We start from the raw sequence: 20,509 nt of genomic DNA on the forward strand, positions 1-20,509 counted from the left end.
TCCCGTAAACAGTATTTTTCAGACCAGTTTCAACTATAAGTTCTAAAATATATCATATATTGTAAGTATTTTATCCTTTCATTCTTAGGTATAATTTCTACGGAACTAACTTAGTGCCGTGTGTCTAGGGTCGGTATTTCGAATAGTTGTGAAAAAAGTATTTACGTGCAAAACCTGACCAGAATATTTATGTTAACGTTGCATCAAATAAAGAATACTACTTTTGAAAATGTATTTTGGGAAAAGGTCAGCTTTGAAGAAGGGACTTTAAACAGAAAGAGGAAGACTGCTATGAATGAAACTGACACGTAAACAGCATTCACAATTAAGTATTTATTTTCCACCTAGTCGATACAATGATTGCTTAAGGCAATTTTTAATGGTCAAAAGTGGTACATGTTTCGTATATTATCAACATCTTCAGCCACATAACACTGTTTAGATGAAAAATGTTTTAATCTTGTCAATCTTATGTTAATTTTAAGGACACTTCCTCTAAAGCATTACTTTGTCAATTTTATACATTTTTCATCTAAACAGTGTTATGTGGCTGAAGATGTTGATAATATACGAAACATGTACCACTTTTGACCATTAAAAATTGCCTTAAGCAATCATTGTATCGACTAGGTGGAAAATAAATACTTAATTGTGAATCTATTGAAGTGCGATACGGACCACGAAGCTGATTTTATGTAAACGTAAACAGCAATCACATTGAATTATGTTCATAATGGCCCATATTGTACATAATTACAATGTAGGACATGAAAGGGACTCAGACAAAAATAATTATCTGACCAGGCTGCAAACTTTGGAGATGATAGGATCTAATGTTAGTGTTGCCTACACCTTTGAGTTCCAATCGTAATCGTGCGTTTAAATAATGAATAATGACACTCTAATTGAGCACAAGATCCGTCTACAGGAAGAAATAAAGGCATATTAGTTAAACCTGAACGACGTGGATTCAAATTACCGACATGAAAATGAGAAGGAATCAATCTTATTCTTACTACCTTATGAATAAATAAGAATCGAAAATTAGGAAAAGCAGGTAGATACTTATGTGTGAAATGTGTTTCTCTATGGAATTCAGACCTGGACACTAGGCATGATAAAAAGAAGAAGAGGAGAAGCATTCGAGTTATGGGATTATAGAAGAATGCTGAAAATATTCAGGCAGATAATGTTAGAAAAAAAAAGAGATGCTGAGAAGACACCCCTCGCTTGACGAAGTACGTTAAGAAAGGAAGAAAACCTCTAGACTGGACACACAATGAGCTAGTCACCTCCTTGGAGGGTTTTTAGAACAGCTGTGTGGAAAACGTGAACGTGCGATGAGTCATTGAGTACCACGCTTATGCAACGTGCAAGACATCTATGTAGTGCGGAGAAAATCTAAAAGGATTGTGAAGTGTCCACTAGCGGTACTTCAAATATGAATGGAAATGATGTCTTCAACTGGCGAGAGAGGACGGTGGAGTTTTTTTTTACGTCGCACCGACACAGATAGGTCTAATGGCGACGATGGTGGAGGGTTTAATAAGCAGGAGATATGCATAGAGAGTCGAAACGACATTGCGAAATTTCCGCGACGGCTGCTGTAGAGGGAAGAAATAGTATAGGCAGGTCTGGGTTGGACTACATAGGTCTACTAGTTGAGGAGCTGAGCTTCCATTCTTACGTGCATCCGAATGAATTTGCAGAAGACCGGGACTGAAGGACAACTGCTACAATGAACTTCAGAGATGACAATCTCAGAATAAGAAGAAAAAAATAAGGTGGCTTAGAAAGGAGTAAGGTAGGGCTGCAGTTTTCCTGCCTCCTTTTTCAATGTTTATATAGAATAACCAGTCAGGGAAATGAAGAGGTATTTGGAAGAAGGAGATCTATTCAAAATAAATAGATCATTCCAAAGTGTCCGAAGCGATTTGAGCAATTTTCAATATACATGCAGGCCTAGGCAAGAACTTCACACTACTTCAAATTGCAAGATGTAATTCTCAACCAATTCGAAAAAAAAGGAATATTTCGAGTGTGTTTCACGGGACACATTCCCATAACGAGTGCGTAGCACTACAAGCATGCTCCACAAGCTTGTGATCTACGAATCGAATCTCCCTCCCTTTGATATCATCCTTTTTGATCAGTCCCAATTTCCTCGCCATTTCGAAAAATCTGTACCAGGCCTTCCTGAAGCTTATACACCATTATTATTATTATTATTATTATTATTATTATTATTATTATTATTATTATTATAGGAGTGTTACGCATGTTGAGCCCTAAAATTAATTGGGTGCCTTTTTACTTTGTACATCATTGCATATGGCAAGTTTTAAAGTAATTATTTATTTACTTGGTACACGGTGATTACAAAGTATGGTCTTATATGAATGAATATAAGCATGAATTGTGATGCGTACCATAGTTATGAACGGCTGTATACGTACACCTCTGTAGACTTGCGCTATCTGATAACTTCCTGGACTAACGCTCGTAACAGCTATTTCTCATCCACACGGAACTCTCAGTCAGCTCCTGACCTCGACATCACTGCTATAAACAGACAAATGGTTGTGATCACATATGCAAAAACAACTAATTGAAGTCTAACACCTTATTCTTGGTATGCTCGGCATATACGAGTATACTGACAGGAGGTCAAAATTTATCATTTGTCATTTTCAAGACTGGATGAATCGCCATTCATCAAGATGTTGAAGCGTATCGACTGTCCAGAACTTGACCTAACTACGGAAGACTTGTCCACTATTAAATAAGCAGCCTCACCTCCTGCAGCAGGCAGGCAGGCGACGCCACGCTTGACGGTGTCTGTACCTACTATAACTCATGAAAGCGACTGAAGTTATGAATGGTGATTTTAAAAATATTAGTCTCCCCCAGTGGCCTCTAAGGCTAATACGCATTTCACAAACACGATCCCGTACATCTGCAAATAGAGAGCAGATTTTAATGCATTTTTTCTGTTATACTTCAAGAGTCAATAAGGTGGTGGAATGGCACCTACAGTGTAGGCAACGCGGCATACACTCGTGTACTACAGTGGATAACTTCTTTGACTGGCGCCTACAGTGTAGGCAACACAGTATACACCTATGTATGTACTACAGTCAACATGTTCGTGGACTGGCGCTAATAGTTCAAGAATCACATGGTCTTATGACCTGTCCTTTCGTGATTTTTCCCCACCGTGGTGATCCGGACGATTCTGACTTTCTGATCTCAAACCTCTCGCTAGAGAATTTGCCTAATTTTTGGCAGAACTTTAAATTTTCCCGTTGCTCAAGTTCCGCATCTAACACTCAAATACCCATAACAACAGAGACCGTAGTTCCGCTTATACTGTATGAATACAACTGCCTCTTCCTGGGACTAGCATAGATCTATCGTGACAACATCATGCGGTGCAACTCTCCGCTATAGTGTAGCACAGCGACACTAGACGGCCAGTCCACGAACTTACATATTCTGCTACGTGTAACAATTCAGTACGAAATTATTCCAGGAGTTCTCAAGATGTACCTATTGTCTGGAATAACGTTGTGTAAAGAGATTTGTATAAACAACAGGAGCATACCCTTCTATTGTATATTTGCGAAGTAAAGAAGGCAATAGATTTATTAAAGAGAAGATTTCATTTCTTAATTCAGAATATTAGTTTTACTTCCCAGGATGCAGTAATCCTTACGAGTTATTGAATTAGAACGAATTAAAAGTGAACAAATGCACAGTAATCAAAGTAATGGATTCAAGACATGTGTCACTCCATCCTTAGGTCTGGAATATTGTCTCAAGCATTCATTCCTAATAAAAACTTAGAAGCCTTGGGGCTTTCTGCCAAACCGAGATAGACAGACCAGCTAGCCTCGTAGTCTCGTAGGTCAGACTCTCTGGAACCAAGTATTTCCAGTGTACTTTCCCCTGCTGGATAACGTCCAATAAACAGAAGTCATTCACCCAAGTTGATATTACTGGGAACTACTCACAACACAGAAGATGATAAACATAAAGTTTAGATTCAGAATATGCGTATGCTGATCTTCCAATGTTCTACTCAACAGAGAATGTAGAAAGTTTACTAAAATCATAGTAGGCTCTAGGATTTAAGAGCTTAATCTCCATGTGCATTAAGGGTTTTTGACGTAGCTCCTGAATGAAAGCTCATAGCTGCGCGCCCCTAATCGCACGGCGAACTCGTTCGTTATTATTGTTATGATTATCATTACGAATGGGCAATATGAGGACCATGAAGTTCAACATTTCTGCTTAGAGATGGACTTTATTTTTGCGCAGTACTTGTGCATTTTCTGGCTATATTTCCCCCTTCTTTCCTTTTTCCAGATGGCGATTGTTTTCTTACAATGTGGTCTGTCCTGAAACCTCCCTTGTTTGATTATTCTTCTGGGAGATGCTCGATTTCTGATGTTTTCAGTTACTCCCAGTTCCTGTATGCTTTTATTCACTTCTGTTAGCCATGGTGTCCCTATCTTCCTGTTCTTCCAGTAGTTGAGTAGTCGGTAAGTCATCCTAGTTGGGTTCATTCTCGCGACATGTCAATAGAAGGTCAGACTCCTCTTCCTGGCTAGGTCTGTCATATTTTCAGTACAACGGTATAGTTTGGTCGCCTTTTGTATTAGCCATCAACTTTGATCAGTCCTAGTACATTTGTCAATATCTTACTCTCCTGGAATTAATTATTATTATTATTATTATTATTATTATTATTATTATTATTATTACTACTCCTTACCTCATTACGTTTCACCCTTTTTTGGGGTACGCTGAATCCATCATCTCTCTTTGTGGTGCCCAGTATTTCTTCATTCTCTCTGATCTTCGTTTCCTCTCGTTTTTCGAGATAATAGGTTTGGGTTTTTAAAGTAGATTTGTCTTGGAAGCTTATTTAGATATTACTTTAGCTGTTCGATCGAATAGTAAATTTTCTGTACTCTTTAATTCTATTAGATCTTTTTCAGTTTATTTAAAACAGTTGGGTTTTGTTTAGCGGTTACGGAAGAAGTCAAAGATTTGTTTAATTAATCTATTAGAGTTCATTTTGAGAAGATGACCGTAAAAATGTATCGTTTTTCGCATAGTATTTGAGAGTTCTTCAATTTTCTTGTAGGGTATTTCATTCTTGATGTATATTATCTTATTATCATGAAATTTTGGTGTTATGGTCCTGCTTAAAATTTTCCTTTCTTTTAGCTCAAATATTTCCATCGGGCCTTTGAAATTCATGCTTACTGTTTCTGCTGCGTATAGTGATCCTGGTTTAATCCCTGTTTTATAATGCTTAATTTTGCACCCCCATGGAATTGATTTCTTGTTGTACCTTTTTGTTAATTGGAAGGGCAGTTAAGTTTCCTGAATTGCATTGCTTTGCATTTCAACTAATCCATTCTCCGAGATTATTATTATTATTATTATTATTATTATTATTATTATTATTATTATTATTATTATTCTCTTCCCTAATGGAGACTACAAACTAAGACATTTTGCTTCCATGATCCTGCAATATACGAGAAGAAGGGGTTTTACTATTTATGGCGTTGTTCCAACACACAAAGTATTCGGCGCAGAAAGGGTCGGGATTCGAGAACTGGAAAAGATTGAAAGGAAAGCAGCACGATTCTTTTTTTTTGTGTGCATATTTTCGACAAAAGAATAATATTACGAAACTGTTGCAAAGTTTGGACTGAGAAGACTTGGGAGCGAGGAGACGACCTGCTCGAGTAAGTGGTATGTTCCAAGTTGTCAGTGGAGATATGGCATGGAATGACATTAACAGACGACTACGTATGAGTGGAAATTTTAAATTTAGGAACAGTCAGTATGAAGTTGGAATTCAAGAGGTTGGAGGAAACATTCGTTTATGGGAACATGAATTACGGATTGGGATAATTTATAAAGGAAAAAAATATTCGGTAAATTTTTAAGTTCTTTGAAGTAGTTTATGAAAAGAACTTATCACTTGGGCAACACCCCTATATGATTAATATTTTTAATTATATTGGTTTTATGTTCCACTAACAATGTGTGCGGATTAGGAGACGCCGGGGTGCCAGAATTATGTCTCGTGGGAGGTCTGTTACATGCCTGTAAATCTACCGACACTAAGATGACGAACTTAAGCATCTTCAAATACCATCGGACTGAGCCAGGATTGAACCTGCTAACTTGGGGTAAGAAAGCCAGCCCCTTAATCGTCCGAGCCACTCATCGCGGCAATTGACTGACAGACTGACTAGAAAGGTAACGGCCAAGATCTTATTTAGGATACAGTGTCAATATATAACTGGTATGAAAGTAATCTTTGGAGTTTCCGACAATGGAATACCAACCAATCACTTTCCGAATCCAAGTACACAGCAGGTGACTCGAACTGTATTCTCAACAAACTCCCTGGTCGGCTTTTGAATTTTGGTCAAAAATCTTTGCAACCATGTCATGTTTTTAGCATTTTTACTCTCTCTTCTTGCGCGAAAGATGTCACTTGGCAAAGTTATAATGCAGTAACTCAGCCATAGGGAACTGTCCAGTAGAATTCAGCTTACGTTTCGCAAGCACAACCGAGATGTCAAAACTGGTAGGTGGGCTGTATACTGTACAACTCTATAACTGACGCTATATCATCATCATTTCATGCAAGAATTATAAGATATTCTTACCAATTCCCTTACAGTTATTTACGGGCGGACGTACACCTATTACAGACCAAAAATGCCACTTTTCAATTATTTCTTTTTGCTAGTGGTTTTACGTCGCACCGACATAGATAGGTCTTATGGCGACGACAATTCTTTTGGATTATACTTTTCTCTTTATAACAGTGCAAAATGTGTGTTATTATCTCCATTACGTTCGCAGTTACGACCAAAAACGTGAAGCTCCGTCACCCTATTAAGCCCTTAGTCGTTTCCCGTAACTATTGAACAGTTTTTCTGATAACTCTGAAAGTTTTTTATACAATAAGATGAAATTGTGCATTCACTTGTATTTCGTAGAGAAGATGATGTACTACAATTATTGAACTATATTCATTGGTTAAGTTCAATCATATTTTCAAATGAAAATTATTTGAAAATTGACTACTCGAAAATACCTTTGTGAAAAGAATATTTATAAACTATATTCATTGGTTAAGTTCAATCATATTTTCAAATGAAAATTATTTCAAAATTGACTACTCGAAAATACCTTTGTGAAAAGAATATTTATACTTGCTGGACTTCACTGATTCTACTATATGTTGTAGCTATAACATTACCGATCACAATATAAAAGAATTAGAGAAAAATATGTGTTTGGAATTCATCAGGGAAAGAACAAAGTAGTTGCCATGGTGCACGACCGTTTTGAGTAATTACGTATAATAGCATAGGATTTATGATTTGTAAATATGTAGATATATTATTAAGGAATAATGTAACTGTCATATTAAATTTCCGTTTAATATTCATTCCCATGGGTGCAGAAAATAATTAATTCAGCCAATTATTTTATGTTCAAATGTGTAGGTCCCCCCTTAAACACGACATGAAGCTGCCTAGCGCGGTGTCCGCAGCCTCCGAAACAAAACAATTAATGTACGATTGCGTCTTTAATTATGTAGATTTTAACCACGTTTTGTAATCAACACGCAATCCCACAGAGGAAACGTTCGTATGCAGTACAATATTGCAATGTGCATCTCTATTTTGGAATTGTTTTAAATAATGCATTACATGTGTGTGTTGTCCTCAGCATTGTAATTTAGAATCAGGTTCTAAAAACAAACATTGTTCCAGAAGGTGAAACACGGCATTCAATATTTATGATTGACGCTTACATAATTCGAATGAATGTTATGGTATCCATTCTGGTGCTACGGTGCGTTTACAGACCCAGTTGAGGAAGTGAAGAATAAACTGCGAGGGTATTCGTAGCAGTGACCACGCGTCACCTCGTAACCTGTCCATGGGCTGAGCAGCTGTCAAACGGTAGACCAAGGCACATCAGCTTTGTCTTTTTGGTAGCCTCTGAATGAGGGAAGCAAATAATTAAGTGACCAATCTCAATATCATTTTTGACCCTCATGATAAATTGCGCGCTTTATTCTAGTTTCCTGTGCTATGTCTGTGTGAATGGATGACGCAACAGACTCCTAACCCATGTAACTCACCCAGTAACATCATAATCTCAGCTATTCGGCGAAAAGCTTCCGTACAGTGTGATTGCTTCTTACACAGAAGCAATCGATCGGTGTAGTGAGTTCCATAGCTTCTTAAATTAAGTGCTGAAGAACGTATTTTCGTGTGCTGTGCACTTTCAAAGCACGAATCTGCAGGGAAATGGTGAAGGGAATACAGCAAACAATTCCCTAGAGAATGAGTGCCGAAGCTGACGACTATGCCATGCTGAATACACCAGGTTTCATCCAATCACCTCAGTTAAGCAACATTGGGCGTGGTCAGTACTTGGATGGATGACCACTTGGAAATACTACGTGTGTTTGCTCTTTTAAAACCGGGTCTAGAATGCCAAAAATAATAGCTGAGACGATTCATCGTAATCTACAGTCCTTCGTGGTGAGAAGCAGCAGTCGTTTGGTAGGCCATGGTGTTTGGTTTGTGAGTGCCGAAGCGTTATGTAATGAAGAAAACTGTGATAAATTGAAATCAGTGGGTTCAGAGCTAAACAAGGAAAATGAGTTAAACTGACTTTTATCTGACGAAAAATGAGTATATTTTGAAAGACTTAAGCGATCCTCCAAGTAAGGTTTCATATTCTTCTGCACGTCGGGAGGCAAGAAAACTAATGATTTCATCGACGCAGACCTTAAACGGTAGCATTCTCTATATTCCTACCAATATGCTTAAGTCATCTATCGATGCTTTAATACTTCCTATAATAAACCATGGGTCAGCAGTGTACAATGATTTATCTAGTAAACTGAATATTAAATAGCAGAGAATTCAACACGCCTGTGTTAGTGACATTTTGAATGTGAGACGTAATGAACATATTATTAGAGCCACGATTTTTAAGCTCTAATAGGTGTCCGACTCGTTGGCTGGACGGTCAGCGTACTGGCCTTCGGTTCAGAGGGTCCCTGGTTCGATTCCCGGCCGGGTCGGGGATTTTAACCTTAATTGGTTAATTCCAATGGTACGGGGGCTGGTGTATGTGTTGTCTTCATCATCATTCCATCCTTATCATGATGCGCAGGTCGCCTACGGGAGTCAAATAGAAAGACCTGCACCTGGCGAGCCGAACCCGTTCTGGGATATCCCGGCACTAAAAGCCATACGACATTTCATTTCAGCTCTAATAGGTTACAATGGAATCTTGTTGAAGTCCGTAGCAAGTTTTATGCAGAGCGCTCTATGGAGGTGTAGGGAGGGCTGCATAAAATGTAGAGGTTCCTAATTAGCCGTACGCTTTTGGTTTATCCGAAGCTTACAACGTATCCATTGAGTGCGCTAGGTGATATTTCCTGCTTACGTAAATGTCATTGCATTGTAACCTATTACAGCCCGAAAATCCTTACTACATACAACTGCAGAACTTAGACAGATTTCGAGTGTGCATCATTTAATAAAATTAGAGGAACTCCTTTTTAATCATCACCATAATTGCAATCAAGTTAACTATATTTCAGTGTTTTAAATACTTGTTGCATTGTTTGTAATACTGTTTTATTTTTATTTGTATTTTGTGTATGTTAAGATCAGAGGTCGTACTTATAGGCACCTATAGGTAAGGATGCAAACATGCTGAGAAAAGTAACTAGTATTTGCCAGCCCGGACAACGGTTCTGATGTACAATTTGCATACACATTAGAGGTCCAGCCTATTAGAACCCCCGGGCTTTATATTACTCTCGCTACATTACGGAAAGTCGGGCTGGACGACACTTCCTACTAACCAAATTAGTTTGCATTCCCGTCTAAATATTCGTGTTCTAGTTATGATATTTCGATTTGTCTTTTCCAGTTTAATTTTCTCCTTTGTTACTTTTTTCCTGCATTAATTGTCCTGTATATTTTGTTCGATGCAGATGCTACATAAAGAGTACCATTAGCATCAGTGGCAAATACATTGAACAAACTAGAAGTGTTATTCCCTTAAGATCCCATTTATTAAGTTTAAAGTTTGTTATAGACACCGAGGTACCGGAATTTAGTCACACGCGACAACTAACAATTTTGGTTTCCTGTAGAAAAAATCTGGTCCAATATGTACAGCTGCGCCAAACAGCTTTTGTGCCACACTGGTCGAGGGCGTCTATCTTGATACTGTCTATATAAACAGACTTGGGTGGAGGTGCATGGAAGAGGGTAAGTTATCTAGGAGAATAATTGACTCCGTCATGGAGGGGGGAGAAATAAGGGGAGGCCAAGCTCGTGATGGATGGAGTTAGTTTTTGATTATTTAAACACTAGATGCATAGAAATAAGAGAGGCCACTGATCTGGTCGAAAACAGTGGATTGTGGAAGTGTCACAATGAGAAAAAAATTCACATGAGAAATAGGTTAGAATGTAATGTTACTGAGGAGAGTAACAAGTGTACTCAAACCGCACAACGGTCCTGCTATGAGATTTGCATAATCATCAGTGGGTACGACCTATTAGAACCCTTGAAATATATGTTACTCAACGTACATTTTGAAACAACGGAACAGCCGACGCTTCCCACAAGTTAAATTACACTGACTGACAGTGACAATGCAACACCAAGGAGGAGTGGTTCGAAAGGGATGAAAGTTGGGGAAAAAACAGAGACGGCACGGACGAATAATTGATGTTTATTTCACAACGATATGCAGGTTACACAATGCGCACGGCATCGACTCAGTAGGATGTAGGACCACCGCGAGCGGCGATGCACGCAGAAACACGTCGAGGTACAGAGTCAATAAGAGTGCGGATGGTGTCCTGAGGGATGGTTCTCCATTCTCTGTCAACCATTTGCCACAGTTGGTCGTCCGTACGAGGCTGGGGCAGAGTTTGCAAACGGCGTCCAATGAGATCCCACACGTGTTCGATTGGTGAGAGATCCGGAGAGTACGCTGGCCACGGAAGCATCTGTACACCTCGTAGAGCCTGTTGGGAGATGCGAGCAGTGTGTGGGCGGGCATTATCCTGCTGAAACAGAGCATTGGGCAGCCCCTGAAGGTACGGGAGTGCCACCGGCCGCAGCACATGCTGCACGTAACGGTGGGCATTTAACGTGCCTTGAATACGCACTAGAGGTGACGTGCAATCATACGCAATAGCGCCCCAAACCATGATGCCGCGTTGTCTAGCGGTAGGGCGCTCCACAGTTACTGCCGGATTTGACCTTTCTCCACGCCGACGCCACACTCGTCTGCGGTGACTATCACTGACAGAACAGAAGCGTGACTCATCGGACACACGACGTTCCGCCATTCCCTCATCCAAGCCGCTCTAGCCCGGCACCATGCCAGGCGTGCACGTCTATGCTGTGGAGTCAATGGTAGTCTTCTGAGCGGACGCCGGGAGTGCAGGCCTCCTTCAACCAATTGACGGGAAATTGTTCTGGTCGATATTGGAACAGCCAGGGTGTCTTGCACATGCTGAAGAATGGCGGTTGACGTGGCGTGCGGGGCTGCCACCGCTTGGCGGCGGATGCGCCGATCCTCGCGTGCTGACGTCACTCGGGCTGCGCCTGGACCCCTCGCACGTGCCACATGTCCCTGCGCCAACCATCTTCGCCACAGGCGCTGCACCGTGGACACAGCCCTATGGGTATCGGCTGTGATTCGACGAAGCGACCAACCTGCCCTTCTCAGCCCGATCACTATACCCCTCGTAAAGTCGTCTGTCTGCTGGAAATGCCTCCGTTGACGGCGGCCTGGCATTCTTAGCTATACACGTGTCCTGTGGCACACGACAACACGTTCTACAATGACTGTCGGCTGAGAAATCACGGTACGAAGTGGGCCATTCGCCAACGCCGTGTCCCATTTATCGTTCGCTACGTGCGCAGCACAGCGGCGCATTTCACATCATGAGCATACCTCAGTGACGTCAGTCAGTGTAATTTGAATTCTAACCTAATACTGTCTATAATCCGAGCCCTAATTCTGATAATTGACATTATTGTTGAAAAGTAGGTAAAATCTGTAGTTTCTTGTACATATTTATTTTATCCTTCCTACTAAGACTTTCTTAAGTTGCTGATCTTCACTTTTCGGTCCCTCCTCGTATTCACAAGGCTAGTGTGGCCTAGGTTTTTCAGAATAAGACCATTGTTTTGTCACACCATAGCGCTAATTTTTATATTAAGAAAGCAACCATCGCACAAGGTTCTAAGTTGACCGAGTGTACACTCTGTTCACACAAAGGTCGAAATAATTCTCCAGCAAGAAACAGACCCTCGTAATCCTCGCTCAGGAGTGAATAATCCTCTGTTACAGCTGTCACCGCCTCTTTGCAGGTAACCTCCTTGCTCGCCTCGGAAAGGAGACATTTATTCTCCTAATGAGTGGTGACACTTCCAGAGAACATTCTCTGCTGATTAGCGGGGTTGGACCCCCCGTTACTTATGCAACCCAGCGAACAGACATGCCACCCAATGCTTCCTCCGGATGTTTTGTACTGTTTAATTAGCTACGCGTTACAGAACGGGGCATCCAGTTTAATTCCTAACTTATACGACAGCACGGTACTCGGATTTCTTTTTACACGATGCTTTACGTCGCCGGGACACAGATAGGTCTTACGGCGACGATGGGATAGGAAAGGGCTAGGAATACGAATGAAGTCGCCGTGGCTGCAATTAAGGCACAGCCCCAGCATTTGATGGCGTGAAAATGGGAAATTACGGAAAACCATCTTCAGGGCTGCCGATAGGAGTTAGAAACCAATATCTCCTGAATATTGGATACTGGTCACACTTAAGCAACTGCAGCTATCGAGCTTGGTGTAGTTGGAAATACATTTCCAACGTGTTCAATACATATAGCACATATCATAGAGATGCTCAATCCTATTGAGCTACTGTTACCAAAAACCGCCCATTGAGGGCCTATTTGATTAATATTTAATTTCCACGACTTCATTACCCTCGAAATGAACTTTCAACAAATGAGGTCTTCAGCTGGCCTCTCGCCAATGACATAGCATTGCACCACTAGTATTGAGAGAGGAAGTCCTATTGGAGCACACCATTAAATACCTTCACATATTAGAAATGTGTAAAAGTACTTTAGATATAAATGTTTTTACATTTCTTAATAAATATGAGAAGAGGCAGTCAAATGAAAACCGAATACCCGCCATAACACACATTCGGCGCGATAGGTGGCAACACTGTTGTTAAGTATCGATACGGCCATCGTTGTGGAAAGAGAACTGCATAGTGACAACTCACAGGTGTACGCAGTTGAGTTATGTCTTTGTTGGTGCTCGGATTTGTCTAGTGAGTTCGTCTAGCCGTAGAAATGAAGGTAAGTAAAGAAGAGCAGAGAGCTGAGGTTAGTTTTCTGGTGGCTGAGGGTGCAGGCTTACGCGAAACTCATCGTCGCTTATCTGCTGTGTATGGCGAACACTGTGTTTCCACGACGAGTGTGCACGAGTGGGATAGGAGACTCCGAGAAAGGCTCACATCGCTGCCCCCATACATCCAATGTGGCGAAGATTGAGAAACACTTCAACATCCTCCGTACTTCCCGGATCTTTCACCTTGAATGATTTCCACATTTTTGGCGAACTGAAGAAAGATATTCGTGAACATCGCTTTCATTCGGAAGTGGGTCCGGTTGTCGATCTGTGAGTGACCTACCTCTTTCTACAAAACTGGAATTGATCGTCTCGCTTCCCGGTGTAATAAATGTGTTAACGCTTTTGGTAATTACTTTTGAATAAAACCATTCCATGGTCACGTTGTGGCGGGTGTTATTTTTTCATTTGACTTCCCCTTATATATTTATACAATTAAAAAATGTGATTTTGTAGAATCTGATGATTAGAGTCCGGATGTTTAGGCAGTAATAGGTTAGAATGCAAACCAACTTACCTGGTAGGAACTGTCGTCTACCCGCTCTTCCGTACTGTAGCGACAGTAACAAAAATGTTGGGGAGTTATATTAGCCCGTGGCCCTACTGTTTATGCAAATGTCTTATCAGAACTGTTGTCCGTGTAGAGTATACTTGTTATTTGCTTTAGTTAAGTTGGCATTCAACGTATAACAGCCTAAACATTCGGACTCTACTGATGACGTTCTTCGAAGAACGAAATATAACTTTCTATTCTTAATTAATGGTATCTTTTTCAGGTATGATCTGCTAATAAATGTTCTCTTTTTCAGATTACAAGTTACTCAATTAGTAGTAGAGTCAGATGATGGAAGTAATATGACAAGGAAATTAATCTCTTAAGGAAGCAGAGGCATTTTTTTACATACCCAGAGGGACATTAAATAGAGTTCAGCATTATCAGAGAATGATACCTTGTGTAGAACGAAAGACTACTCAGTAGAAACGTGCATCGATAAGGATGCTATATAAAATAGGTATGGAAGATTAATGGGATAGAGTGATTCAAAAATAAGAAAATAAATTGAGTAAGAAAGATACTGAGAGGCAGATTATGAAATTTTCGAGCGAGAAGAACATTACGGGAATTATTTGAAATTAGAACAAATTTGTCAATAAATAAAGTAAAAGAAGACTTACGAGTAGAGAAGTAATAGGTATGGTGTGTTGACTAATGGGTATCTATAAGAATAGGGGTCAAGAGAGGAAAAATTAAGAGAAAGGTAGTTTTTTATGTGGAGAATTATTAATGGAAGAGGCACGTGTGTTTGGAGTATGTAGGGAAATAGACTCACTCAGGCTCGAATACTTGGGTAGTGTTTGCAAAGTCAAAACAGAATGGGAGAAAGAATTTAATATGATTATAAAATTAGTAAACAAACACACCAGATAGGATAGGAAAATGTGTGGCATAAATGAATAAACGAAAAGAGAGTAAGCACTAATTCAACTTATGAAGCGCAAGATATGTTAGCCTCCTCCTCTTCATGTTTTCCGAGTTCCCCCATGCTGTGGTAAACTACTTTCTTGCTCCTACGTTTCCATCTGCCTTGAGTATGGAGAGCGCCGTTAATTTTTTTTAAGTATTCTTCTTTGTAAGACGTCTAGCTTCTTCAACTAATAGTTCAGGGACAGGCATTTTGTTTTGACCACGGTATTATGGTGTGTTGTTTTGGCATTTCAGGATATCGTCGTTGCCGGAACAAAACCTCCTATGTGATAATAATTTTGAAGGTATACTGACCCGCTGCACAAACATTATGAAGAGCGAGAATGCCTTGACAATATTCACACAATATTGGACCTTAGATGACAGAACCTTACCGACCAACGTTCTAGGCAAAAATATTTCACATAGGAGGTTTTGTCCCGGCAGCGACGATATGCACTTCTTATTACGGATTTTTCTTGTTAGTCGAAACGTTTTGAACAGTTTTGAGATCAGATCTTCCACTGCGGCTTCTGCTAGGCCATTCTCCCGTATGGTCTCACCAAGGTCCATGGACTTCTTGACCGTTTCAATCCATTTTATCTCTGTTTCGAAGAACTTCGGTCCATGTTTGTCTCATGAAATTGGACTTTTATTTTGAGATATTCAGTCGTGTTTGGGTGGCAATTCTGTCGAAGAGATTATTATTATTATTATTATCATCATTATTATTATTATTATTATTATTATTATTATTATTATCATCGTTTCAGCCATCTATGGACCACGTTTGACAATATGTGCAGTATTTTTACCCCCCTCTGCCCTCACTCTTTGCCAGTATCATACTTTCACCCACTTCCTTGCTATGCCCTTCTGTATAGGACCTCCCTTTTCTCGCTAGCATTTTACCAGTCTTCTGGAAACCACGAAAGTTCTTGACGAGTTGTCTAAGATTGATTTCTTTGCATGAAATCATCTTTCGGAAACCCCATCAACCTCAATTCCAACCTCACTTCTCGAAACTCTTCAAGCTCTGTCTTCCTCTACCTGAAGAATTCAAAGATTCTCTTTGTCAGTCTGATATTGTCCGTCCTCAACAAATGTCCATAGAAGTGTAACTTGATCTTCCTCATTATTACTAATTTTAGAGCCCGGATATTCAGGCATTAGTAGGTTAAATTGCAAACTTACTGAAGTGAGTAAAAATATATTTTTCTAGTCCCATCAACAGTTCTGTTACAAGATTTGCATAAACATTAGGCGCCTGGCCTCTTAGAAGTCGTAAATGTTATGTTATTTTCGTTGCATCATGGATGAGTAGGCTAGAACACACGTCCCTCTCGACAAATCAGTTTACATTCTAACCTATTAGACGTAATGCCTAAATGTCAGGGCTATAATTATTATTGTTATACATATAATTCATCAGTTTCTTTTGTTACAGGTTTTCGAGAGCGCCGCGCTGAAAAAATTGCCAGGATTGGGAAGGTAGCGGTTGTGACCTTATTTAAGTTACAGCCCCAAGATTTACCAGGTGTGAAATTGGGAAAGCACTGAAAATCATCCTCAGAGTTACAGACGCTGGAATTCGTATCCACCATCTACCGAATGCAGGCTCACAGTTACATGAGCTGAATTTCACTCCCAACTCACTCGTTCAACTGATTATGGTGCAGCAAAATTATACCACTCTCGTTATGTTATGAGACACCCTGGCAAGAAGAGCCTGCTAAGGATTTCAACCCATGGCTTTTGTTTAGCGTTGCCTACAAAGAGAGAGCATACATGTGATCAAAGCGGAAAATACAGAGTCCTTTTGGCCGTTCATATTTCGACTAGCAACATTCCCCTAGAGAGAAGTGAAATGAATATGGGTGGGGAGGAAGATAAAAGAAAAACTCACTCTCAAAATAAGGATGCACAAACTAAAAAGAGAGAAGAAGCCAAGCAAATAACAAGCCACCACGCTCTTTTTAAAATAACGCCAAGAAATAAATTCCCAGGACGCACGATGGCAAAGTAAAGAATAGAAGTAGTAAAAGTAAAGAAACAAGTCGGTGACTTTTGTAAGGGACAGAACTTCACTGGCTTCGTCTCAGTGCTTCCAGGAACTGTGCAAGGAGGCACTGAAAGGAAATCTTTTAATTAACATAATCACGTATACAAGGCATTATGAATTTTAACTGGAATCTTCCTTTTTATACGAAAAGAACAGTATAAGCTATATTATTTATTTATTTATTTATTTATTTATTTATTTATTTATTTATTTTATAATGAGTTCTTGGTACTTACAGGGGTTAGACAAGGCTGTAAACTTTCACCTTTGTTGTCCGTTGAATTATACCATCATCATGATGATGTATGATTATTCCGTTGCATCATCTGCTGAAAGGTATAAAACGGCAGGCAGTGTTTCAGTTAGGTGGAAATGTAGTAAGCGGTCTGGCCTATACTGACGACTAGGTCTTAATGGCAGATTGTGCCGAAAGCCTGAAGTCTAATATCATGGAACTTGAAATGAGGTGGAATGAGTATGGTATGAAAATTAGGCTTTCTAAATTGATGTCAGTAGGTAAGAAATTCGGCAGAACTGAATGTCAGATTGGTGATACGAAGCTGGAACAGGTAGATAATTTCAAATATTTAGGATGTGTGTTCTCCTAGGATGATAATATAGTGAGACTGAAGCAAGGTGCAGTAAAGCTAATGCAGTAATGTCGCAGTTGCGATCAACAGTATTCTGTACGAAGGAATACAGCTCCCGGACAAAATTATCTTTACATCAGTCTGTTTTCAGATCAACTTTACTTTACTCAGAATACCTTATTAATACGATAGAAGTAACAGACATGAAAGTAGCGAGAATGGTTGCTGGTAAAAACGTTGGAAACAATGGCAGGAGGGTACTCGGAATGAGTATATAAAGGCTAAGTTAGGAATGAACTCGGTATATGAAGCTGTACGCATCAACCGGCTTCGGTGGTGGAGTCATGTCAGGTGAATGAAGGAAGATAGGCTACCTTGGAGAATAATGGTCTCTGTTATGGAGGGTAAGAGAGGTAGAGGCGAAAAAGACGACGACAATAGTTAGACTCAATTTCTAAGGATTTCTCAGTTTCTAAGGATTGTGACAAAGGTTAGTACATTCACAGACGCTTGCAGACTGAACGCTGAAAGGTATAAAGGTCTATAATGATGATTTATTTATTTATTTATTTATTTATTTATTTATTTATTTATTTATTTATTTATTTATTTATTTATTTATTTATTTATTTATTTATTTATTTATTTATTTCACGATGGAAGTATGTTGAAATTCAAGAGGAAAATTTGAGGCAAATATTTATAGCACCTTTATTTTCTGCTGGTCTATATAGAGTTCTCCCAGTTAGATCATTATCGCTGGAGAAAATATTTTAAAAACACAAAAACAAACAAGGTAAAAGGAACTAGCCTACGTCTTGCTTTACGTGTGAACTCTCCTTTCCTTCCGTCGCGGATAACCAACAATCTATGGGCGGAGCCCGTTATACAAGCCACAAATCTCCTGTACAACAATCACTTTCGCTTGCCCTCTCCCCAGCTCTCTACGGGATCTAGGAACAAAGGAGCAAATCATTAAAAATTAAGCATGCTTGATTAGGGGCACCTGGACCTACCTCAACAAGTCCAGCTGACTTGACACTACAAGCAGCATTCTAGAGAAAGGAAAAATGTATCAAGGGAAATGTTCGAGAAAATTTCTAAGTTCTTTAAAACTATCTACGAAAAGTCTAGGTAAAGGATCTGCCACTTGCATGACAGGACTAAATGCAGATGAATGACTAGTGATTAATTGATTGATTGGTTGACTGATTCCTTTATTAGTGTCTAAAGTTAGGATTCACGACCCTCTCTTACACTTAACCACATAATAATAATAATAATAATAATAATAATAATAATAATAATAATAATAATAATTAGAGGCCGAATATATAGACGGAATAGGTTACAGAATGTAAACTTACTGAAGCGAGTAACACGTATACTCCACCTTCACAACGGTGATGCTCTGAGTTTTGCATACACATTAGGCGCTCGGCCTCCATCCAAACCCCTAGAATGTATGTTACTCTCAGTACACTGCAGAAGATCGGCCTAGACGACAGCCCCTGATAGCCGAATTAGTTTGCATTCTAACCTATTACTGCATAAAAATCCGGGATCTAATAATGATCATCTAAAATCATGATAGAAAAATCATCAAAAATCTTAACTACATTCATTCTTTCATTTATACAAATATTCACACAATCTGGTCATATTTAATAAGTTATTGTGCCGGGTTGAGTGGCTCAGACGGTTATACGCTGGTCTTTTGAACCCAAGTTGGCAGGCTCGATCCTGGCTCAGTCCGGTGATATTTTAAGGTGCCCAAATACGTCAGCCCCGTATCGGTATAGTTACTGGCATGTAAAAAGAACTCTTGCGGGGCTAAATTCCAGCACCTCGGCGTCTCCAAAAACCTTAAAGATGTAGTTAGTTGGACGTAAAGCAAATAACATTATTATTCGAATTTATTGCAGTTTTAGTATTTCGGTATCGTATAAATTGATGACGAGTTAAGCTCCTCATTTTTATTAATAAATGTTGTAATGGTTTCGGCGCTTTTCAATCAATCACCAGCGATTTCCATACAAGGTCATTCAGATGGCAGATTCCCTACCAGATCTTTAAATAGTCGTTTCTTAAATGATTTCAAAGGAAGTGGATATGTATGAAACATTCCCGTTGATAAAGTCGTGAACTCCAGAAAAAATTAGCATAAGTCATTATCGATGATTGCTGCTCTTCTCCATTGAAAGCCATAAGAAAATTACTTATGTCATGATTTCCCATGTATATTTCACTTTGTTTATATTAACCACGACTTATAACACTATTCTCACAGCAAGATATGAACTAAACCAAATGAAGCCGAATATAATCTGAATTTGGTCAAATATTGACTTTCATGGCTCTTCTCTGGACTCACGAATTATTTCAATCTCTAATTCATACTTCTATAAACTAATATTTGCTCCAATTTTTCCTCTCGCATTGCAACTCATTTTATGATATTAAAAACCGCACTAAATCTTATTCGTATACTAATGTCATTAGATGCAATCTCTCCCCTTGCAGCTTGAAGCATGCGTCTTATAGAGCAGCATGTTTCCTTACTTACAAGTCAAAAGTTTGCAACATTTTCCTATCACTATTGTTTTTAAAATGTCATTGAATTTCTTGGCTTAATTTCATTGGGAGCTTTAGCGACCTAAGCAACTTGGGGCTCATTTCGAGACCTTTCAGTCGCAGATTGCGTCTGCAGAGACATTCCATTTTTAGTTCCATTCGAATCAGGATGAAAACTATGAGATAGCGGGTTGATTTGTATAGCCTCATCGTGATTCCTTTTATCACAGCCTGTAATAATTGGGTAAAATTTATAGTACACTCTGTATACATCAAGT

The sequence above is a fragment of the Anabrus simplex genome, chromosome 13, assembly GCF_040414725.1.
Source record: "Anabrus simplex isolate iqAnaSimp1 chromosome 13, ASM4041472v1, whole genome shotgun sequence".
NCBI lineage: Eukaryota > Metazoa > Arthropoda > Insecta > Orthoptera > Tettigoniidae > Anabrus > Anabrus simplex.